Genomic DNA, 25,938 nt, shown 5'->3' with positions numbered 1-25,938 from the left:
TCTCTTGCGTAGCATGTATGAGGCACTTGGTTCGATCCTTAGCACCACGTAAAAATAAACATAAAATAAAGGCATGCTGTCCATCTACAACTATCAAAAAAATAGATAATATATTAACTTCTAGGCCCTATCTCTGGACATTGTAGCTTAGTTGTTCTAAAGTGAGGCCCAGGAATTAGCATTTTAACAAATATTATAATGCACATCTTCCTGAGCTTGCCCTTTAAGTAAAAACTATACAACTGAATGTTATGTGCAATAAATAAATAAAAGATAGAATTAGTTCTATCTTGTTGAAAAAGAAAAGGAAAAGCTCACATATGAACAGATTCCATATTAAAATCATTTTATGTGACATTGTGATTTTACTCCCGAAGAGGTAAGTTTCCTCTTCAGATATTTAGCATTCTAGGTTTTAAGATGTAAAAACACTTTTCTTTTATACCTAATGTAAAAAAGTGGATTTTTTTCTTTTCTTTCTTTCTTTCTTTTTTTTTTTAAGAAGGAAGATTAGTCTTATATATCTTTGTGTTCAATACCTTTTCTAGTACCTTGAGTCTAAGAAATAGCAGGTTAGTAGGGTCAAAGTCTAGTTCCATTAAGGTCTTACAAAATTTTTTTGTGTTACTTGATAATTAAAAATATACATCAAGCAAATGAAATATTTCTTTATGTACTCTCGAAATAGATGTGAAATGAATAATTTTGGACCAAGCAACAAATTATTATTAAATAGTTACACCTGAATAGATAAATTGCAAAGGAATGGTTATTACATCTATAGCCGAGTCCTGTTTAAGGGTTTTCATTTCTTTTTGAAAAAATTTTTTTTTGTTTATTAAGACAATAAGTGTTTGTCATTTGAGATTTTTAGAATATGTATATGCACCACAAATTTTTGGTGACTATTTTTCCAGATGTATTACCAAGCAGAGTTTTACATAGCCTGACCTTACTTGTAACCACAGAATAATTTTTGCTTTTTTTTTTTAAACAAGGCTTCTAATTTTTTTCTTTCTCAGTATTGTTGTCCAGAAATGATAAATAACTTTTTGGGACTGGCTAAAACAGAATTTTCAAATACAGCAAATACAACTAAGACTATTGATTCAGAGAAAGGAAAATTGATCATGTTAGTTAATGACTTTTATTATGGAAAACATGAAGAAGATGCCCAGGAAGAACAGAAGACTCACACAACCTTTAAACGCTTCAGTTGCTTGAAAATTCTAAAAAATAATATTAGGTATGTAAATATTTATTTTTATTTCTATTTGAAAATTGAAATGCTACAAATATAAATGTTGTATCTTTAGGTTACATTTTCCTATGCTATTCTAGATAAACAATTCTAATACTTTCTACTATAGACAAAGGCAGACTTTTTGTTTGTTGGTTCGTTGTTGAAAAGCTTTTGTCATTTCTTGTATTTTAGAATTTGACACCAGGATCTACTTATTTGTATTTCTTTCACATTTCTTAAGATGTACAAAGTTTATTTTAACTTAAAAGAAAAAAATAAGTTCATTTTGTTTTAGCAGTGAATCTTTTAGGTAGTTTACATTTTATTTTTCTTCAGTTATAGGAGAAAGCACTTCAAAAGTGTCCAGTTTTGAACTTCTTTATGCTAATCTTAATGCTCAAAGCTTTCAATTCATATTAAGAACATTTACCTAGTGGGAAAAGTGATCTATTTTGGGGGATGGGGTTACTAGGGATTCAATTCAGGGACACTCAACCACTGAGCCACATCCCCAGCCCTATTTTGTATTTTATTTAGACATAGTGTCTCACTGAGTTGCTTAACACCTCGCTTTTGCTGAGCCTGGCTCTGAACTCGAGATCCTCCTGCTTCAGCCTCCCAAGCCTCTGGGATGATAGGCATGTGCCACCATGCCCAGCCAAAAGCAATGTGTTTTAAAGATATACCATTTCTAGGAGATGTGTCTGCTTTGATTTTATAATTTGACACCTTTAACAATTAGAGATTTCATTCACAATGAAATTTTGAAGAGGTGTACACAAATGTTTTAAATTTTAGAAACTTACTTTGGAATTTTTGCATTACATGATATACTATAAAGATATCTTATGTAAGTGAGTAACAAGAATAAAATAACAAGATATATTGAATGGTATTTTTCATTGATTATATGGCATGACATTTATAGTATATAAGGTTACTTTCTACAATTTCATTATATAAATTTTCAAATACTTATCAAAAATTTAAGTCTTATTGGACACTTCTACACTTACAACTTTTATTTTATTCTTAATATTTTACTGTACTTGCTTTATCATATTTTTCTTCCTTTGGACTCTCTGACTTTTAAATTAATTTCAAAGTAAGTTGCAGATATCAGTGTACTTAGACAAGATATGTGTGTGTTTGTGTATACAAACATACATATATATGTGTATATTCCATTTACTCTTTATAACTATCACCTGTAGCATTTTTAAACATGTACTTACACGTCTGGGCCCAGCATTTATTTGTTTTCTTGTCTTCTATGATATGCTCCTATAATAATCATTAATGGTTGCTTTATGGTAGAACTTTTTCCAAGTTCTTTCCCATATCTTATATCATATGAATTTTCTCATTGTTTTACCTCCTTTGTGACACTGTTAACTGCCATCAAGAACTAGTGGTCCCCATTCTTTAACAAAGGGAAGTTGTGCTTTGACATATAACACTGAAACAGTACTATAATAGAACTCTACCACCTATTTACATATTTTTACCATTTTAATAGTAAAATATGTCAGAAATCATGTTAATAGATGCAATGAGGGCTGGGGTTGTGGCTCAGTGGTAGAGCGCTTGCCTAGCACCTGTGAGGCCCTGGGTTCTGTCCTCAGCACCACATAAAAATAAATAAATAAATAAAAAGTATTGTGTCCAACTACAACTAAAAATATATATATTTAAAAAATAGATGCAATGATAAGCATGGAAGTGTGATTAACTGATTTAAGCTCCTTGTTCAAATTAAATATGACACATATCATATTACAAATTATGTGAGCAACAAGTTTTTTTTTTTGCTTTTAAGATTAGCCATTTCCATTTCATATCAAACATGAAAATGGGAAATTCCTTTTTTCAGGAATTATTTCAGGAGACATAGGTCTATGTTATCAGAATATTTAGAAATTTTCAGCATGCTCCGTTTGATAACATCCAGTGATTAAGCATTTAAAATATATTGGTTATCTGATAAATGTAACCTTAAAGTAAAGTACCTCATAACCAAAATTATGTGTATTATATAACATTGCTTTTAATTTTTCCAGTAAAGCTGGGAAGGCAAATTATTTTTCAAGGATGGTAAGAAACAAACAGCTCAAGATTTCTACTCTGTTCTGTTATTATCATACTGTGATATTAGTATTTTACCCCTTACTTATCAATGAAAATAGGTATATTTCATTCTGTGAACATGATTCCAAAAAATTTGCCCTTTTAGTTTCTCCCATTTCCATCTGTTCATTTGAAAAATATGAACTCCAGATTGGGCTTATTTAATAATTGAGACAAATAACTAGCTGATTAAAGGATCCTTTATATAAATATACTTAAGTGCTTATGATTTTGAGCTAAAAGATATTGGCTTTGCATATGTAAATACTTAACCAAGACTAGGATTTTTCTGGTAGGTGTTGTAGAGCTTGTGTTAAAGCCAAAGAAGAAAGATATTTTAAGGTGTATCATAACTTGCTGTAAAGAGTAGTGTGGTAGAGGTGTAAAAAAAGAGATATATGTTATAACCTTCTTGATGATAGTTATCCAGATTGATGACATTATCATCAATGTTAATAGTTGCAAGATTATTTCTTATAGGGCTTCAAAATGAGTAATTGTAAATAGCTGACCAGTCCAAAAATTGTTGTTTTGATTGAATAACTTTTATTTTCAAATTCAGCAAAAAGCTTCAGTAAGCTCTTCTAAATAAGTATTCTCATTTATACTACACTCTGTGCTGTTGAAGGTCATAGTTTCTTTTCATAAGGAGCCTTTTAGGGAAGCTGAAATAGCAGAATGTAAAACTGAAAAATGGACCTTTTTTATAAAGGGCACAGTCTGCAAGTTAAAATAAACAGTATGTGCTAACAGTAAGCCAGTATCATTAAAAAAAAAGTTCTTGTAATTTTAAGCATTAAAATTGCTATTACATGCATTTAGAAACCAAGACACAAGTAAAAATACCAGTAATTTGTCTTTTAAGCAGCTGGAATCTATTATATGTCTTCACAGTCTTAAAAGATTTCTCTCATGACTCTAGCTGCTTTTGGTGCTAGGGTTTCCTTTCTTTCAGTGTTTTATTTTAAACTAAAAATAGTATTTAAGGTATAAAAAACAAGCCTGCTCTTTTACCTTAAATTTTTAAAAATAATCTGAAGTAATGATTGAGTTAGAAAATGAGTGATATTTTGATTATTTTGAAATAAATTCGAAAAAATTCACTGAAAAGGCAATATTTAAAATATACTCTTTTCTAGAGGACTTTTAAGACATTTTGGATTTTGAGTAATACTTGGTATTTTTGAGATTAAGAGTCAGAGATTGGTGAGATTTTGTTTTTAAATCTGAATTTTTGCACCTGTTGACAATCATTTATAGGTTTATGAACCACATGAAACATCATTTGGAACTTGAGAAGCAGAGCAGTGAAAGCTGGGAAAACCACTCCACCTGCCAGCACTGCTACCGTCAGTTTCCCACACCATTTCAGCTGCAGTGTCACATTGAAAGTACACATACGCCCCATGAATTTTCTAGTAAGTTGCAGTTTCATTTAAATGTTGAATATTATTGAATTTGAAGATAGAAACTCTGAGAAAACCTGAGTAACTCTGTAAGAAAAATAAGAAATAGACTCTGGAATTTGGGGGCAAAATGGAAAAATTAAGTTTTAACTTTTAGAAATTTTGAAATAAAATTCGTTACTAAAATTAAAGTCCCTCTGGCAAGTAATTCATTATAGTAATTGCCTTGGCATAATCTGGGCATTACATATTGGGGATTCAGAAGCCTCAAATCATATATATCAAATGCAAAATCAGTGTTCTTCATTTAAACTTTAAGTAACTACGGTTGTAGTTAAAATCAGATTTTGAAGCTAAGTAGCTTGAGTTTAAATACCAGATTCTCCTTTTGTTATAGCTATAAGAATTGAGACATGAACTCTTGAAAAATGAGGATAATAGAAATGCCTTCCTCATATGCTGTTATAGGAATCAAGTGAGTTAATTTAGGTGAAGTGTTTAGGAATGTGCTTGGCAACCAGTTAACAAACTATATGATTGATCACTTCTGCTGCTGCTGCTGTTACTACCACTATTTATATAAATTTGTAAAATAATTTTTTATATCTTAAAATGTAATACCGTTTCCCCCCTCTCACTTTTAGCCATTTGTAAAATCTGTGAATTATCATTTGAAACAGAACATCTTCTTTTACAACATATGAAGGATAATCATAAACCCGGTGAAATGCCATATATCTGCCAGGTACATACACATTTTTATTGTGTTCTTTTAAGTGGTGTGTTTGTGTTTTAACTACAAGATTTAAGCCCATTAACCCAGAGGTCAATACATTTTTTTCAGGAAATATTTCAGGTTTTGATGGTTTACTGTCATTGTTGGAAATAAGCAACTCTGCCATAGTAGTACAAGGACATGTTCCAGTAAAATTTTATATATAGACATTGAAATTTGATTCCATAGAACTTTCATGTGTCATAAAATATATCAGTGTTTTATTCTTTAATCATTTAGGTAAATTGGTTACCAAAATTAAAGTCCCTCTTATAAATAATTTATTAGTGGAAGCCATAACTCATTCATTATATGAGGGGTAGGCAGTGAGCTGCATTTGGCCCACAGACTGTTGCTTGCTTACATCTGTGGTAGTCAAAGAAGAGCCCAGCTAGACATACAGATGGACATGTCTTACCATATAGGGAAGAATGTAGGTGTATACAAGGAGAATTTGAAATGCTGTTAGTTATAAAGAACCCTAGCTAATGTTTTGTGACCAGTATTTTTCCAGAATTTGAAGGAATAGGAAGACAAAAAAATAAAAGATTGATTGCCACCACCATAGTGTGGGGTCCATTTACAATCTAAAGAAGAGTGCTGTTTTTGTAGCAGAAAAAGCACTTTATAGGACAGGAGGTGCCAAAATTTGAAAATTTCAGTCAAGGCAGTGATAGATGAACGATCTGCTAAAAAGCACACAACCTAGTTATGTTTTGAGAAGAATTCTTTAATTTTGAAAGATAATTTCTGGGTTGTTTTTTTTTTTTTGGTGCTTCTGTTAGTGGAATTTTTGGGTGTATAGGCATCAGCAAGAGTAGTAGTACACAGTGTTCTTCTAAACAAATGATCCATAATTTGCTTTGTAATTGCACATCAGTTATAAATTTTTGAATCAAACAAAACCTTCTTTCTATTTCTAGGTTTGCAATTATAGATCATCATCATTTTCTGATGTGGAAACTCACTTTAGAACATCCCATGAAAACACTAAGAACTTGCTGTGTCCTTTCTGCCTCAAAATTATTAAAATCGCAACACCCTATATGCATCATTATATGAAACATCAGGTGAGATTTTCTAATTCCTGTTTGTTCATATTATCTTAGTGAAAAAACAGGTTAAGTCTTGAAACACTGATTAGTTTTATTCTGCAAATGAAGCAGAGTTGTTCCAAATAACCCAATTAAATTTATAATTTATGTTGAATTATTTGTGAAACTTCCAGTTCTTTCCTTACCTCCTTTCCAGTGATGGTGTAGACCATAAATAAAGACCATAAATAAAATTGTGAAAAATGATTAGAAATAGGCAACCAAGGATTGAGGGGGAAAAAAAAAACAAGAGAGAAGGTGAGTGAAATAAGCAAGTGGCAGATAGTAAGGTCCTAAGAGTAGATCTGGGAATGATTTTGAAGGAGTTTTCAAGAAGCAGGATGGGGGGAATATTACTTTGAACTGAGGAAAAAAAAAGATTGTGGATACATACCTTGTTTTCCTATTCCTTTTCAAACTTTATTTCCACTTTCTAAAGCTCTGTTATTATGAGAAAATGTGTTTTCATTGACCTAGGTTCATCCTTCACAGCTACAAGGCAAAGGAAGCTGTTGATGGATTGATGTATGAATTCTGCCAGAGAACTGTGTTTAGATCCTAACTTCTTTCCTGGATTACTTCTGCCAGTTCTGCTGTGTAATTTTTGGAACTCAGCATTAGTGCTTGGAATTCTGATGTTATGCTTATTGTGTTTTTTTTTTCCTGAAGCACTTAAATTATCCCTGTTTATGCTAAAAATGTTGATACACCAGTGTTTTTGTCAAAATCAGAACCTAATGGATTTATTGCACCTGATCATATAATCAGGTTTTTCCAACTCATTAAGCATTTCCGTATTATGAATTAAACTGGCAAACCAATTTATTCACCATTGGTACTCACCTTGCTATGAGATGCAGTTGTTAGATAATCATGAAATCAGGTAGTAATTTTTAATTGGGAAAGATGATAAAAGTAGCATTTCCAAATGAATTTGGGATCGCTGGTGTTGTGACTGGGATACCACTCATCCTTGAGACGTTCTGGAAAGATCTTTTATTTGATGGTCCCCCAACAGTATTCCAACAGGTGTTAATAGGGGTTCTCCCAGTATTGTCACTGGTAAATCAATTTGGTAAATGCCTGGATTTAAAAAATTAAACAGTTTTGTTTGTCTGTTTATTAAAACAGGACTTCTCAGAGCTTTTAATATGCTAATGGACATTGTAAATCTCCAAGCAAAAGATATAGTATGTATCATTTCCCAAACTTATTTGACCACTGAACACTTTATTTGAACATACCTATTAACATTTCTTGATAAAGAGTTTGGGAAACATTGTCCTTCGTATTCTGTATTTCATCTTTAGCCTTTAATTTTAAAAGGGAGAGTAAGGTATAAACTATTTTATTTTGAGGCTTTTTAATGTAACTTTCCCCAGATGCTTTACTAAGCTCTACATTGAGTTATAGACATGAAAATAATGATAAGATGTGTGGATCCAGTGTGTGGGGTGTACAATGTATTCTATTTATTTTTTGTGGTGTAGGGCATTGAATGCAGGACTTTGCACATGCTGAGCATGTGCTACTAAGTTGTGTCACCAGCCTAGGCTATGTTATTTAAAATCAAACCTTCATGCCTGGAGCCATCTTGACTTGCCATGGGTTCCTAACTTTTAATTTTTTTTTGTTTGGGTGTACCTGGGAAGTAGATAGCCAGCAGTAAAGATAGGGCAATCTATTAGTAAGAAAGAAGGATCATCAGGCATCCTCCAATGTATTTATAATATGTATACTTATTTATGAAAGACTGGGAAACCTTCACTGAGTAGAATTATAAACTTTTAACAGATGACAGTACAATATCAGGTAATAAAAATTGTTGATTCTGTGTCTCATTTTATTATGTTGAAGACCTCACTTGTAATTGTTTCTTTAAAAGATTATATTGTTATGTCTTGAGTAATTTTAGAGCAAACAACCGAGTTTATATGACTTTTATAAAATAATTTAAGAATTTCTGATATATTAAAAAAGCTTATTAGATAAAACAATAAGCAGTTAACATATAGTAATCACCATATGGTATCAGGGTACTTAATCCTCACAACCTATATATGTTTTATAAATGAGGAAACAGGGTTTTAGTGAAAGTAACTTGCCTAATGTTGCATTGTCTCATAAAAGGCAAAGACAGAACATGACTTTAGAGCATTAGTTTTTACTGCTGTCACAGAGTTGATTTTACATTGGCATTAGATCTAAAGGTAGAAATTACATATAGTAAGAATTACCCTTAAATCCCTCAAGACTATCAAAAAATTCAGTACAGTTATTTTTCTATACTCTGAATAGATCATTATATCTTTGATTGAACATTGTTGTTATTAAAAACTGTGATACCGTATCTTCATCACCCTTAGCACATTAAAATGCATATGTACATAACATCAGAGATGTATAAGACTTGAGTCCACCTCAGGGAATTATAGATTGATGTTTCCTGTCTCAGGATTTTGGATAAATATGCATTTAATGAAGTAGCAGTCATTTGAACTAGTTAAATTGTACCTGCCGCTCATGTATTTTTCTGCATTAGTCTCTTGCTTTCTGCTTCACTATTTAGTCATCCAACATATATTTATTTAGGATGCCTTACTGTATGTCAGGAACTGTTTTAGGTATTATATAGCAGTGTGATTTAGGAATTGGTACTGTAATGGAGAAAGACAATAAATTTGTGTGAATGTGTGTTTGTATATGCTGGTGATAAGTATTGTGGGTAGGAAATAAATGTGGAAAATAAGGAGTGCCAAGCACTGGGGAGGAGGGTTTGCTCTTTTATATACAGCATGGGCATTAAAGGGCCTCTTCAAAGGAAATTAAGAAGTAAGCCATGTGGGAGAGGTAACATTATGTAGGCAATGAAGTGATTATAAACCAGAGTTACTAATAAGATTGGCAAGGAGGCCATTGAAGCTGGAGCAGAGTTAACTAATAGAAGGATGAATTGTAGGAGATAAGGTTGTAGCAATAGGCCAATTTGTGTGGACCCAGAGTCAGGACTTTGGAAAGCTCCTGGAAGGTTTTAAGTGAGAGACCTAGCATATTTCAAGAATTACCGACAACCATGGAGAGAATAGATCACAGGGCAGAAAAAGACATGAAAGAAAGATAGAAGTTTTTTTTTTTTTTTTAAACCATAGTCTGGGTAACTTGCCCCAGTATGGTAGCAGTGGTTGGAGGTAATGACAAATAGGAATGTTATCAGTAGTCTTGAAAGTTAAGTTGGCAGTTTTATTAATGTGTTAAAGAGAGGGGGGGCAGGAGGGGACACTGAGTTTTTTGTCTTAAGCATTTATAAGAATGGAGTTTTAATATTCTAAGCTATGGAGAAAACTGAGCAAGGAACAGATTTAGGATGGTAGGAGAGAGATATAGGAAACCTAGAGTTTAGTTTGTCCATAGAGAAGCATATAAGATGTCAAGTAATATTGCCACATAAGCATTTGGGTAGGTGGTATTTCAAATCATGAAGCTGGATGAGGTAACCTAGTAAGTGATTCTAGTAAAGAGTTCTGGGAAATGAATTCTAGTGAACTTTTGTTCTGTCCTGTTGTCTGGTATCTGTTTCTTAGCCAAGTTTTTCTCTCTTTTTTCCTCCTCTCTTTGAATACTTTATAAGTGAATTTGTGTTAAGTTGCTTATATCTATGATATAAGATAGTGCAATACACTGCTAGTCTTAAGATACAGCTAAAATTATTCAAACATGTTGTTCTTACATATTGCTTTGGACATTGTGAAGAACTATTTTCTATTTTTTTAAATTTTAATTGACATATAACAATTATACATATTTATTGGAAATAGAGTTATAATTCAATACGTGTTTACAATGTATAAGTTCAAATTAAGGTAATTAGCATTTCCCTCAAACAGTTTTATCATTTGTGTTGGGAACATTCACATAACTCTCTTCTAGCTCTTTATAATAATATATAAATTATTATAAACATAGTCACCCTGCCATGCTGTTGGACACTAGAACTTATTCTTCCTATCAAAGTGTTTTGTTTTCCAGTGTCTGATCTCCCTCATCCCTATCCCTGCACCCTTCCTAGCCTCTAGTGACCACTTTATATACTTCCCATGTGATCAACTTTTTTATCTTGAATGTATGAGTGAGAACATATGATTTTTGCGGGGGGAGGGTACTGGGAATTGAACCCAAGTAAACTTCACCACTGAGCTATATCCCCAGCCCTTTTCATTTTTTGAGACAGGGTCTTACTAAGTAGCTGAGGCTGGTCTCAAACTTGAAATCCTCTTGCCTTAGCCTTCCAAATTCTGGGAATACAGGAATGAGCATTACACCCAGCTGAATATGTGATATTGTATTTCTATGTCTGGCTTTTTTTTTAATGAAATGTTTGCTGTGTGCTAGTAACTTTGCTAGATACTTCTCTGTATATTACCTCAGAGAAGTATTACCTTAAATTTTATGAAGAGTTGGTTGTATTTAAAGGAAAATAGTGATGTATCTGGCAGAGACACAGCTTTGAAGAAGATATTTTGCATGTGCTATTCTAAATTTCTATATACTATAAGCATATGTATATGAAATATATTTTTATATTATTGAGAATAAATGTGTAAAGGTTTCAGTTGATATTATACAGTAGGAAGAACACTGGATCAGGGAGTCTAGCATTGTTATTATCTAGCTATGGGAGAGGGACTTAGATTTCTCTTGGGTTCTATTTCCCATCTGTAGAATGTGATAGGACCAGGATATTAGGAGGAACTCAGGGAGTTTTCAACTGAAACATAGGTTATGATCAGTTATATTTTATGCCTCCATATCTATGTTGTCCAGTGTAGTAGCCACTGGCCACAATTACCTGTGTAAATTGATTAAATAAAATTTAAAATATTTAGCTCCTCACTTTCATTTGACATGTTTCAAGTGCTCAGTAACCATTATATGGCTAGTAATTACCATGTTGAACAGGAAAGCTCTAGAGCATTTTGTTATTGCAGGAAGTTTTATTGGACAACATTGCTTTATATAACCATTTTTGTAACTTAACCTTTGAAATATCTAGTTAGATTTACTTGAGTTTAGAGGGTGTAATTTACTTTACCAACTTGTCAAATGATTGAAAATAGCAAAATTTTAAAATGATTTTGATATTTTCTAAAATTAAAACATGTTTAGCTCATTTTCATAGTATCATGTTTTTAAATAATTTAAGTTTATAATTAAAAGCTTTCATACATTTGCTATAACTTCTATTTGAACCTGTTAATAGAACTTTTATGTTTGACTCTATATAGTAACAAATACATTTGATAGTAATATAAGTTTTAAAAAATACTATCTATGATAAGAAATTATAAACTTTAATTAAAATTAAGTTAGAGTAGTTCCAGGACACAGAATTTTGCGGTTATAAAAGTTATTTTTCCTTTTTTCTGTTTCTCAATAGAAAAAAGGAATACATCGTTGTACAAAATGTAGACTGCAATTTTTGACATGCAAGGAGAAAATGGATCATAAGACACAGCATCATCGAACATTTATAAAACCTAAACAACTAAAAGGATTGCCTCCTGGAACAAAAGTGAGTTCAAATATGTTATATTTTAACATTTTGTATAATAAAAATTAGCTCTAACCTGGTTTTATCTATTAAATATGACTTTTTAAAAATGACTTCATATTTTTATTGATTAATTTTAGATTTCATTGTTTTTATGCTTAGAAAGGAAAGCTTTAACCATTGAGTTCAGTGGTGGGTACTATGTTGAAATGGCATTCCTTCATTAAAAGTGTACCTAGTTTAACTGTTCCTTGGATCAGGGGGTTGTTTCAATATTATATAGGCTATTTTTGAACTTTGTCAGTTTTAGAAGCTAAACTCTAAGAGACTTGATATCAGGAATCTTATTTTATTTATCTTTGTATTCCCAGTGTGTGGCATAGTGCCTTGAATGCCAAAGGTTCTCAGATGTTTGTTGAAATTGTTATCATTTAGTCTACTCTCAGAGAAGCAAGTACTGCTGCTGGACAGCATTGTATTTTAAGTGAGCAAACACATGTCTGACTGCATACTGATGATTGTAATTTGCTTTTCCCTTTTTGCCTTATATACATCTGTTTTCTCTAACTTCTTTATGTACAGTCAGCTCTTAAATATTTGCTCCAGTGGAGGGAAACAGAGGCATGGATAATCCAAAGTGAAATAACCCCCAAAACATTTATATTTGGCTTTGGGTACTTACCTTTGAATGTGGGTATGTCTGGTACTTGAATTAAATAAAATAATATAAAGCCATGCTCTGAAGACTTAGAGCAAGAGAAGCTATCCAGCATTCTTCCCTGCAAACCATTCATTTCATGCTGGAACTAGACATGCAGAACACTAATGTAAGCAGTGCAGTCCTCTCTCATTTTTCCCCTTAATAATAATAATAATATTAATGATAATGATACTAAATGTTGTTATGACATCTTAGAATGAGGCTTTCAGTGTACTTTTCATACATTGTATTATTTAATCCATACAATCATTCAGTGAGTAGAAAAGGCAAATAGTGCCCTGTATTTTAGATATGAAGAAGTTTAAAGAGGATATCTTATTTACTCAAGATTACATGGCTTGGAAGGCATAATGTGAGATTCAACCTCAGTTCTTTTGATTCCTGACCTAGTGCTTTTGTATAATACCTAAGCACATGTTTCATAGGATTTCATCATAGTCTGTTCCTCACATGCATGAGGAGAGTATAGTCAAGTGATCAATGAGAATGTTGGTAGGCAATTGACCTTTCTATTGTCAACTAAGAGATATAATTGAATATTTTCTATTTTGAACACTAAATGATAAATTTTGTGTTAGTTCCCTTTAAGAGAAGTCTCAATATTAAATTCTTCACACAGTGGAAAAAGTTGATTTAACTCTTTCTTATAACATTTTATAAGTATAAATCCAGGATAATGAGCCCATAAAGGAGAGGTCACATTTACTATAGATCTATTTGTTTTGTAGTTATGAAAGGGTGAGATCAGTCGGCCTTTCTAGAGTTATTTTTCAAGCTTTGTGAAACTTAGACATATATATGAATTTTTTAAAAATTATGTCACAGCATAAAAATAGCTATGGAATGTGCTCTTTTGATAGTCATACAATTTTTATTAACTCCTAATTACTCATTAATAACTGTGTTTAGACATAACTGATTTTACATTAAGTGAATAAATATCAAATTTAACTTTATTTATTTGTTTTGAACATTTGGAGTAAATAAGACTAAATACAATTGCAGTTTATGTGTACTCTTTCAAAATACTTGATGTTTAAATGGTTTTTGTACAGTGATATTTTAATAGTAATATAGTGATTTTTTTGAAGTAAATATATTCTGCATTCTTGTAGGTTACTATTCGAGCTTCAGTTGAACCTCTTCAGTCAGGATCTTCACCTACACCTTCCATTAATGCAAGCACTTCTACCCTTCAGCTCTCACCTCCAAGGACTAAAAATATAACTGCTAAAAATCCCACAAAATCGAATACAAGTAAACCTAATACAACCAAATACAATGCAAATAAACCTAATGGAAATAAGCCTAATGGAAGTAAATCTAAATACAAATAAAAAATCTCTAATATGCAAAAGAAACAAAGTACATTGGCTAATAGCAATAAAAAAATCAAAGTTAATACTGCATTGAGGAACTTAAGGTGATGTTTTATTCCTAATATACAATACCAATTTAAATTTAAGTATAAAAACATTATACTTTAGTTAATTAGAATAGTAATATGGCTCTTACTGATTACTTTTGTTTTAAAATATATTTATACCATTTTCTTTGTGTCTCCACAAGGTGTTGTCGAGGCATTCACAAGTGCATTGAGTGCTGTTCTGAAATAAAAGATTTTGCAAACCATTTTCCTACATATGTCCACTGTAGCTTTTGCAGATACAATACTAGCTGTAGTAAAGCCTATGTAAATCATATGATGAGGTAAGAAGAGTTAAACCTGTAAATTGACAACTAAAATTATAGTACAGGAAGTTTTTGTTTTGAAGCAAAGTTATCCCTCTTAGAAACTAGTTTTTCTCCTCAAAGAGCCTAAAGGACCTAGCAGTAAGGAACTTCTAAGATACTATCTGATGTTATTTTCCAACATAGTAACTCAAGTAATTACTGGTCTTAAATTGTAAGAACGGTTAATTAAACTAATAAAATTAGTTTAATTGGAAAAATAATTATTCTGTTTTTTATTTTTCCCTATAGGTATTTTAAAATGGTGATTTTCAAATAAAACTTTAAGTGTTTTAAGCTTATTTAGCATACAAATAAATGTCCTCATTAGGAATATCCTCTTCAAATTAGTCACTTTGAGAGAAGCTGTTGTTTTGTGATGAAATCCAGTGATTACTGATTCTGCTCATAGAGGAATAGCTGTACCTAAATTTATTGATAGTTGAAACTATTAACCTTTTATTCAACCAGTAGCTGTAGCTTTTTAATTAATAGCTAACATTATTGGAGGATTTTCAGTGATGTTAGGAACTTCATTGAATCTGGTTTTCTTTCTATGGTCCTTCATCTGTCAGGCCATCTATACATACATTTGTTCAGTGAAAAGGAGAGACTATTCTGGTTATGATGCCACCGTTGGAATTCTTTTTCATTAATTCATTTAATTTATGTTGTTTAAGTACCTATCATTATACTATGCTAAGAAACCCCTTCAGAACCCACATTATTTTCATTTGTATTTCTTTAATAGGAGAATATTTTATTCTATCAGGGTGGATTTTTATCTTTAAAAATAGTTATTCCATTATAAATGTGATATACTGCTTATTCATAGTGAGTTTGTTCCATTTAAATAAACATTAGAATTAATGTATAACTGAGTTTCTTGGAGATCATGACATAACCTCTGTTTTACTTTCTTATCATTATGAGATACTGCTTTTCCAGAATTCTCCTACCTTTCATGGCAACTTTAGCCCTTCTCTCTCAGTTTTTCTGCCTTGATGATTGGCCTACCTCCTGGTGTTTTGGCTTCTTTAGTGCCAGCACTTCACATCAGCTTTTAAGTTTTGGGTCCTCTTCATTTCTAGTCTCATCCTATATACTCTTCATTCCTTCTGAATTCTTATTACTCGATGATGTTCAGAGTTTTGACTCTTTTTGCCAGTCTAGAAGCATTCATCTAACTTTATAGTCATCGTGGTCCTCTGTTTCGAATCCTGTTCTTTTCTTTGTCTTCTACATTTTTATTCATGCTCACCTAGCATAAAAGCCAGTTTAAGATTTCAGCCTCTTCCCCTTTCTATCTTTATGTATGCTCAATTCTAGAATACAAGAGTTTATTTATTCATTCTGACTTTATAATCTTTAACTTTGATTAAAACCTATCTCTTTATTTTTCTTTTTAAAGACCTCCTTATTTTTACCTACAGTGTTTGTTTAATCCTTTTTCAGTACCCTAAAGATTTTATTTTCATCTTTCAGTTGTTAACCCAACTTATTAATTGCTCAATTGAAGGTCATCTTTTTCATTTTTCCTAAAAGCTAGCTCTTTTCAACTCCAAATATTTTTCTTCATCCAGATATTAATCTCAGAAATTAAGCTTGTCCCATTTCTCCATAGCCAGTTCTATCTTTTATCTCCTTCAATTCATCATAAACTAATTCACTTAAATTGTATCTTCATCCCTATCTCACTATTGGTCTTCTGCTTATAAAAACTTTCAAGGTTTTGTTTCTTTAATTTTAGGATGAGGGAGCTGTGTCCTTCCTGCATATTTTCTTTATTTCTTGTCTGCCTTTTTCCATCAACATTTTTCAAAATGTTTGTTACCAGCTTAATTGTGACTCATTTCTTTACCATTTTGAGTATCATCCCTACCTATCAACTAACACTGACCCTTTAAAGATTATTGTATCATGTACTTATCACCACACTTTTCCTCTTTTTTCATTCTTTACTCCTTAACTTTATTTTTAACGTTGTTGCCACTCACTTTTGAAACGTTTCTCTTTAGTCTCTATTAAGAGGTTAATACAATTTTTCTTCATTTTAGGTAACACCTCTCTTTCATTGCCTGTCTCCAACTGTTTATAGTCCCTTTCTTAGTAATTTTAGAACTTGCACTTTCAGCTTTCAACTTGAAATCTTAGAATTTCAATCTTTTGTTTTTCTAAGATCCAAATCTGTGTTTCTAATTATTTTGTAGATGCTTTTACCCTAGACCGACTGGCACCTCAATAGAACAACAACAACAACAACAAAAGCCAAATATTATTATCTGTCTCAGATTCACATTACTACCATCCCAACTTTTTAAGTTCCATCTCTTTCAGGGCACCATTTTGTGTGAATGTTTAGATCCAGCTAGAAATAATTTACTGCTCCAAGTTTCTGAAACTCAAGAAGTTCTTTGGATTCACTGTGCATCATGGCTTCCTGAGATTGCCTCCCAACCACTGCAATATGTGATACTCCTATTGCTCTAAACCAGGCCCCATTATATTTTCCCCTAGTATACTTCTGGGTAGAATGCTAATCTCTTATTCTGTTCAAAACACAAAGCTACCTAAGGATGTCTTTTATTTTGCCCTTAATTTCTAAAGGATCAAATTGGAAAGTATTTTGTGTTTCTTAAACTAAGGTTCATCTGGCCTTCCTTATCCCATTTATCAAAGGTTTCCTTCCTGTCCTGAAGAACTTCCAAATCCATTATATCTCCAACCATTTGCAGTTGGCTCAAGACATTCTTCTTACCCTTTTGCAAACCACCCAAACCTGCATTTTATTGTCATCACATATACTCCTTATTCATTGTTAGCTTCTTTCTCCTTTTTTTGGTTTTGTTTTTCCTTTATTGATACTGTCGTTTCCTTTGCCTTCTCACTGAGTAGCACACCCTTATTTCTACTTATTGCAGATACTTGATCTAGGTTTGAAGTTTTTATGAAGGGAAGCTTCATTTCTCCAAAAGATGTGTACATTCAGTTCTTACCCTATACCATACCAACTCTGTAGCCTTTCAAGTAGTCTTTTTCTTTCTGGTCTCATACCTGCCCAGTCTTCTATAAAGAGACACTGATCCTCATAAGTTGGCTAATCTTTTCTAAAGTATTTTTCTTCCCATACTTATTTTATATAGTAGTTTTTTCTTATTCTTTATTAGTCCCCATGACACCCTGTCCTTCCCTCTCAGTTCATCTTTCAAACGTCTGGTCAATTCTTTTGAATTGTGTACCATTCATCTGATCTGCCTTTCATTTTGTTTGTGTATGTAGAATCTCCTTGAGAAGTGGTCTTTGTATTTATCATATCACTTACTACTTTATAAACTATAAATGATAATCATTATTTATAATTAGAAGAGGCCCCAAACATAATCTCAAAGAAGAAATTAAAAAATCTTGAAGCTGTTGAAACATCTTTAAAGTCAGACTCTTTGAAGGAAACAGATCATTAACTTCATAATTATAAATTATTTTTTTAAAATAGTATTACTGGGGTCAGTTTTTTGAATTATTGTACTTTGCTAATAGCTTGTAAGTAGTAATCGAAATCACCTGAGAAAGTAAAAATTAACTATTATATAATCTTACTGTTATTCCTCAAAAAAGATATATGAGACAACTTTTTCTTCTACATGTAAGAGAATTAAGATAATGGACATTACTAATATCTCTTTTTAATAGTATTTATATCACCCAGATTCATTTTCACAAATACTGATTATTACATACTAGGAAGGTACAGTTTGTGTTTTAGTCAAAAGACCTGACAAGAACAATTAGAGAAGGAAAAGATTATTTTGGAGCTCATAGTTTTAGAGGTCTCCGTCTGTAGATGGTTGACTCCATGGGCCTGGGCCTGAGATGAGGCAGAATATCATGGTGGAAGCAAATGGTGGAGGAAAGCAACTGGGAACATGGCATCAGGAAGGAGAGGCAGAGCACTCTCATGATCACAAAATATATATCCAAAGACGAGCCTCCAGTCACACCCTACCTGCCTACAGTTACCACCCAGTTAATCCCTATCTGGGATCAATGCACTGATTATGTTAAGGCTCTCATAAACTAGTTGAGTCATCTCTAAACTTTCTTGCATTGCTCACACATGAGCTTTGGGAGGCATATGAAACCATACAGTTTTCTAGAAAGTGTGATAGGCAGGTAGTATTGGGGGTCAAGTCCTTGCTGTTAATTTTTGCTAATTAGTAGGAGAAATATGTTTACCTAGGTTAATGTGATAAGCAGATGACTATGAGAGCACAGAGAAGGTAAGAATAAATTCTTTAAATAAGAAGTAGAGAAGACTTTCTATAAATGACATTTCTCTTAGGCTTTGAAGAAAGATGTTAAACATTTCCAAGTAAAACAAAAGCTGTTGTAATGATTTGTTCCTGTACACAGAGTTCTGTGTCACTGTTGATTTTTTTCTTGCATTAATTTATGAATATATATTCATTCCACATTTATTTAATAGCATTTATTCTGTGTCAAACCATCTTCTTCTCTTTCACTCAACCATGAATTCTAGGGCAGGCGACTTACCACTCTAGTTATTATATCATCATTCTACAGTTTACTGTCTTAAATAGTAGGTATACCATCAATATTGTTGGATGTTAAGGAAGTCATTCCTTTTGTGTTTCTCAGAAAGTTAAGTTGTTTCTTGCATGGAATCAAGATTATTAAGGAAAATATGGTCAAAGAGGGATTTTGTCCTCAATTTCCTTGAGGTATAATTTATACCTAATAAAATTTACCTATTTGTGAAGAACAATTCAATGAGCTTTTGGTAATTATAGTCATGCAGTTGGGTAGCAGGTTTTTTAGACCTACGTCTTAACACTGTATTTTTACTGTATTGAATAAAAGTCTTAGCCTTTTCTGTTTTCTTAGGTGTGTTTCTGTATTTCTATCAACTTTGTGGAAATAGGGAAGAAAGGTAGCTTTTTCCTCCTTTTTATTTGTGAGTTGTGATTCATTTTTCCATTCTTACATTACAAAAAATTGCAGTTGTAGAAGTTATGTAGTAAATACAGATGAGTCAAAGAGGCAGTATAAATGCTTTTTTTTCCCCAAAGATAGGGAACTCTAAATCATAACTGGATTCAGACAACTAAAAATTTAATTAGGAACATTTGTAGATATTTGGTTCAAGTTATAGATAGATGTGGAAGCCATCAAAAAGACCCTAAAATATAATTTTTCTCTCTCCTTATCAAAGAATAAATAAAAACAGTATACTTATTTGAAGAGAAAAGACTTTAAAATGTCATTAAAAAATAACTTATTTTGAACTGAACCTGGTGGTACATACTTGTAATCCCAGTGACTTAGAAGGTTGAGGCTAGAGGATTCCAAGTTGGAGGCCAGCTCATCAATTTATGAGAGACCTAGTCTAAAAATAAAAAGGGCTGGAGGTATATTTCACTGGTAGAGCACGCTGGGGTTCAATCCCCAGTAAACCTGCCTCCCAGTCTTGGACTCATTCCTCTAAGGAAACAATGATTTATATAATTTTTTGCACTCAATTTCAGGGCTTCCCAACCCCCTGATCTCTCTAAAAACTGTGTTTTTGTGATAATATCTTAAATTCATAAATCTCCAAATAATAGTTACCCTAGCTTGAAGAAATGATATTTGAAATCTTCTGAGGCTGTTTTCTAGGGATTATATTTAGCCAGAACATTTCTGTTCCTTTACATACAGGCATCACTGATGTGAGTAGCCATTTATCTAGTTTGTTGGCTACTGCTTTTCAAACTTTAATTTATGTAAGAACCACTGAAAAACTTGTTAAGGCAGTTTCCTGGATCCCACTGCCAGAGATTAATTCAGTAAGTTTGTGAAGAGCCTAAGATTTTGCATTTCTAAATAAACTCTCAGGTGATGGTGATACGGTTTTCTGTGACTTTCAGATATAGTGTGCTGAACTACTTCTGGTTTTCTAGTACAGAAAGCTTTCCTTATTGGCTACAATGTTTGGTTAATGGTTTTTTGTTCTGTGATTAGAGGAAGCATTAAGTTATGAGTTCTGCTTTTTTTCTTAAACCTCTAGTAACAATTACAAAGAACTGTCTAGATGTTTGAATTTACAGATGGTAAACAGTAATATTTAGCTGAAATAGTGTGTACTTTCTAGATCAATTGAATTCTGTTCCCCTGTCTCTATACCAGCATGCTAAGATTATTAAAAAGTTATTTTCAAAAAGTTGATTTCTAATAATAATTCAGATTGTAGCAAAATTAATTTGTTAATAAAAAATTAGAATTGTTTTAAATGTATAATAAATAAAAAATTTAGTTTGTTTTTTAACTCTTTGAGCATTTCCTTTTTACATAATGGTGAGGTATTGATCATCTAAGTATATGCTTAGGGGAAAAAGTATGTGTCATTAGGAATTAAAAGCAAAATGGAATATCAGATCAAATGTTAAATTAAACAGAGTTAATGGTTCAGTATTTATTCTGTAGTCTTTTAAAAACTAGAAACTTAAGTACAGACTTGAAATATGTTTATAAATTAATATAATTATTATTATGAAATAATATAATTCTATACTAAAATTATTAAAATGTCTTCTGTCTCTCCAGCTTTCACAGTAGTCGTCCAAGTAAAAGGTTTTGTATATTTAAGGAGCATTCTGAAGATCTCAGGTAACTAGTTGATATTTTTTAATTCTTTCTACTAAACAATGGTTATAATTTACATTCTTTCTTGCATAACAAATTTATTGAAATGTAATTCACATGCTGTACAATATGCATTTAACAATAAAATTAATAGGTTATGGTATTGTGCTATATTATACTATACAGTATAGTATAGCATCCAAACCTATAATAGGTCATAATATTATACTGTACTGCTGCTGTACAGCAATGACCACAGTTAATTTTAGTACATATTGGTCATTCCAAACAGAAACCCTTTCCCCATTCATTAGTGGTTATCCCCATTTCTTTTCAACTCTCCCCATTACTAAGCAATAATGAATCTACTTTGTGCCTATGTAGATTAGTTCATTCTAAATATTTTCTACAAATGGAATGATAGACTGTGTATGTAGTCTTTTCCAACTGCCTATAAAGGTTTATGTATATTGTAGCATGCATGTATGAATGCTTCATTTTTCAAAGTGCTGAATGATATTCCATATTATGAATATGTCATAGTTTAGCCATTCATTCAGTTCATTTTCACTTTAGGTTGTTATAATGCTACATTGTGAACATTTACATATTAATTTTTTAAGGACATGTCTTTTTATTTTTCTTTAGTATATACTTAACATTAAATTTGCTGGATTTTATAGTACATTGATCCTTTTGAGGAACTGCTAAATTGCTTTTCAAAGTAGCCTCATTATTTACATTCCCACCAGCAGTGTATGAGGGTTCTAGATTCTTCACAATCTTTTGTAACATTCAGTATTATATCTTTTTTGTTATAGTCATCCTAGTTGCTAGGAAGTGCTGTATCATTGTGGTTTGCACTTTTAAATTAAACTGTCTGGGAGTGCCAGTTTGGAAATCTGAGTGATTCCTAATGGATATTATATTGTTCCTTATAATACCTGAGATATGCCATTAATCTCTTGGTAAATTTATTTCATTGGTGACAAATGGTGTCAAGATGAAATTCTCATGCATTTGCATTGTAAAATGAAAGGAAAAATCAGGCCCCACCAACAATATTTGAATATCAAAAAGTTACTTAAGATACCTATTAAAGTGACGCTGTTAATTTTTGAAGCACATATATGAAACCACTGAAATTCTTGAAATCAGTAGTCTTCATAATTCTTTTTTGTTTGTTTCTTTTTCAAATAGAAGTATACATCTTAGCTTCTGTAAAGAAACTATGGATGAATGTTGATAATTAGCATTGGTTATACCACACACTGAATTCAAAATCCATTGAGCACCATTTTTTAAAATTCTGATTTCCTTTGTTTCTTTTTCTTTGTTTATTTTCTGCTTATGTTGCTATTCTCCTTGAAATAACAATATCTTTGTTCCACCAAACTAATTTATTGATAAGAATAGCCAAAGACTTGTTTGATGCTTTGGGTTCATGGAAAAGGAGGAAGAGGGAATGGCATTATGTCTTAGGATCTTTGTGTTTATTATCTCCTATGCATAGTTTACTCTTTCCCAGATATTATATGGTTACTCCTTTATCTCCACTCTGACAGTGATCCTTTCCTTAATTACTGCATTTGAAATTGTATCCACTCCCCCCATGCTTCACTCTAGCACTTTTACCTCCTTTTAATATTTTTTTTTTCATAGTGCATTTGCAATACTGTATATTTTACTTTTTGTTTGTCTGTGGTCTGTGTTCTCTTACTACATTCTATGTGGCTTGTGGTTTTTTTCTGTTGTTGTTCATTTGTTTTTGTTTTTTTAAGCCTAGCATATAGTAGGCATTCAGTAAATATTTGTTGAATAAATTAATGTATATGGAAAAAATATGTATTTGGACAAAAGGTCCCATTTATGATGCTGAGCCAGTAGCTCACAGGAAGATAAAAAATAATGGTTCAATATTAAAACTTTTAGTCTCATTAGAGTGTTTATTGTATTCAGAGAATTTGATTGTTACTTGAGGTACTGCCTTAATAAAGACTTTTATAAGAATGAATAGGATTTATTGCATTTTAAAAATCAGATTTTAATTTGATTTTTACCTCATTGTTGTCTAGCTCAGTTGTGTGTTAGTTTTTTAAACAAATTATCTGATTTTTTAAAGGTCTGGAGTGTTTTTCTCTCAACTACCATTATGTCTCACATTGGAATTGGTCAATTTCTGTGAGTGGAACTTAGCATATTTATAAAATTCCATATCCCCCAATCTTTGTAATTACTTATTGAAATGGAATACTTTTTATTGTGTATATTATGTGTATTATGCATTTATCATGTATGTATTGTAGCAGGTTCTGTGTAGATGATAGGGATAAAGCAATCTTGGAACTAGCCTTCAGGAAATGTTGTTCATTAGGTGGGAAATAAAGTATGAACAGAAGTAACTATGGATTTTAATAAGTGCAATAAGTTATTTCAGAGAAGTGAGAGATTACTTGGAATGATCTGGATAGGAATTAGGTTTACTTTGTTTTTAAGGATGAGTGTTTTTTTTTAAACTGGCAGAAGAAGCAGAGGGATCTTCTAGTTGGAGAAAATAGCACAAAAGTGCAGAAATGAAAAAGAGAAGACATACAGAAAGTATGGCTAGTAGTAAATGGATGGAACATGATGTTTGTGTGATAGTAATGGATTAAAGTCTGTAGCAACAATTTTGAGCTTACAATCATATTGGAATGCATTGAAAATTAAACTTAGGAAATTTGGACTTAATTCAGAGGGCACTGGAGAACCATTAGTGTTTTGTGTAGATTCAAGTGATACTGAAGGAAAGTTGAATTCAGGGACATACAAGGTGAGTTGTAGGTGCATAAATCATTTAGATTAGGGATCTGAATTAAGGTGGTGAGGTGGTATTACATTGTGTTTATGATGTAATATGGGCTCTGGAATCAAAGTGCATAATTTTACACCTGATTTTGACCTTTACCAGCTCTATGTCCTTGGTAGGCTACTAAGCTAACTCTGTACTGTATAAAAGGGTAATAATTATAACACTTAACTCTTCAGGTTGTTGTAAGATTTAGATGAGATGATATGTTTAAAAGCAGCCTGGCACAGATAAGTACTCAATAAGTTGTTAATATTATAAAATGCTTGACATATTAAATGTTTTAAGAAAGGAGAAAGTCATAGGTGACTATGGTTTGAGCTTTAGTGTCAAGTGAAATGGGACCATAAGAAAGTCAGGAGGAGATGATTTGGGGAGAAAGCAGATGATTTTAGATTTGATGTGCCAGTGAATTCTCTCAGTGCACACATATATCATGCTATTAGAATAGAACTTAAGGAGGAGAAATCAGTCTGAAGTATCCTGTTTGTTTGTATTCATATGCTGGTGTAACATATATATTATGTAATGAACATCAAATATATGAACGTTGAATGTATATACTTTGTATTAAACTGATAATAACAGTGATCAGTTAAATGATCAATTTTTTCACCTAAACAAAATTTAGGTGAAACTTTGATTTATTAGAGAGATTCCAAAGACTCTTATAGACCCTTAAGTAGAGGAGCAACAGGCAGAGCAAATAAGGAAAACAAAAAGTCATCAAGAACTTACTTTAGTTCTCTCTGCTTTGATCTGCTAAGGCAGCACAATGCTGTCTTATTTTCTCTGGACTTGGGTTTCTTTCTGCTTTCTCTGTACAGACCATCTTTTCTCTACTAATGACCCAACTATAATATTCCCAGACTCACATATTTTCCCAAATCAAGAAATTTGATTAAAAATTCCAATTACAAATCCCTGTTTAAAAACAGATTGAGTTAGTCATGCCATCCCTTTTTAAATTATCTATATCCAGTGGAATAGGCAGTAGCCTGTTCTTTACCAGTGAAACTCTTTTTAGTATCTATGAGGGCAGTTTGTTCATAGAAAAAATTGTAGTTAGTTATTTAAGTTAAGTATTTTACATTTTAACTTTCTTTAAGCTTTTAAGTCTCCATACTCCATTTAGAATTTTAGAAATACTCCATTTAGAATTTGAGTACTTTTTAGTAATCACTTTCTAGAGGAACTTTAATTTAATGTAAGATAAAGTTCATTTAAATTGAACAGACTGAATTTTTTTCAACAGTGACATTTAAGTTCAAATTACTTTAAACAATTTAGTGTCATTTATCCATTAAATATACTTGATTTTCTTTTAAACGGCACTTCAAATGCTTGACCCAACTAGCTCCCAATTGCTTAACATTTTAATAAATCTAATAAGTTCAATTATATAGTGGCTTTCTAAGTTCTCTGAACCATCTCAATATTTTTACAGTCTTAATAATATTTAAGATACTTTTCAACTAAAAGTCACGAGATCAAACACATTTTAAATATGAATCTTAAGGCCATTGACACATAACTTTAACATGCCAATTATGTTTAAATACTTCAGATAGCAAATGTTATTCAGTTTAATTCAGTGAGTGTAAGAACTATTCTAGACTCAGAAAAAGTTTTTCATGATTTTGGGACTTGTTTCCTAACTTCCTTTGAAATTCCTTAATAATTTCATGTGTTATTTAAGAATCAAGAACATATTGGAGTTCTCCCTGCTTTGACCTGCTAAGGCAGCATGATGCTGTCTTTATTTTCTCTGGACTTGAGTTTCTTTCTCCTTTCTCTGTACAGCAC

The 25,938-nt window shown here is 31.8% G+C and overlaps 1 pseudogene; it reads left to right on the top strand.

Moving 5' to 3' along the window:
• The window catches only part of LOC143640402 (zinc finger protein 280D-like), a 91,155-nt pseudogene that overhangs the window by 26,392 nt on the left and 38,825 nt on the right, over positions 1–25,938 (top strand).

The sequence above is a fragment of the Callospermophilus lateralis genome, unplaced genomic scaffold (genome assembly GCF_048772815.1).
Source record: "Callospermophilus lateralis isolate mCalLat2 unplaced genomic scaffold, mCalLat2.hap1 Scaffold_227, whole genome shotgun sequence".
Taxonomy (NCBI): domain Eukaryota; kingdom Metazoa; phylum Chordata; class Mammalia; order Rodentia; family Sciuridae; genus Callospermophilus; species Callospermophilus lateralis.
Note: the sequence above shows the minus strand (reverse complement) of the source record. Positions and strands in the feature narration are given on the sequence as shown.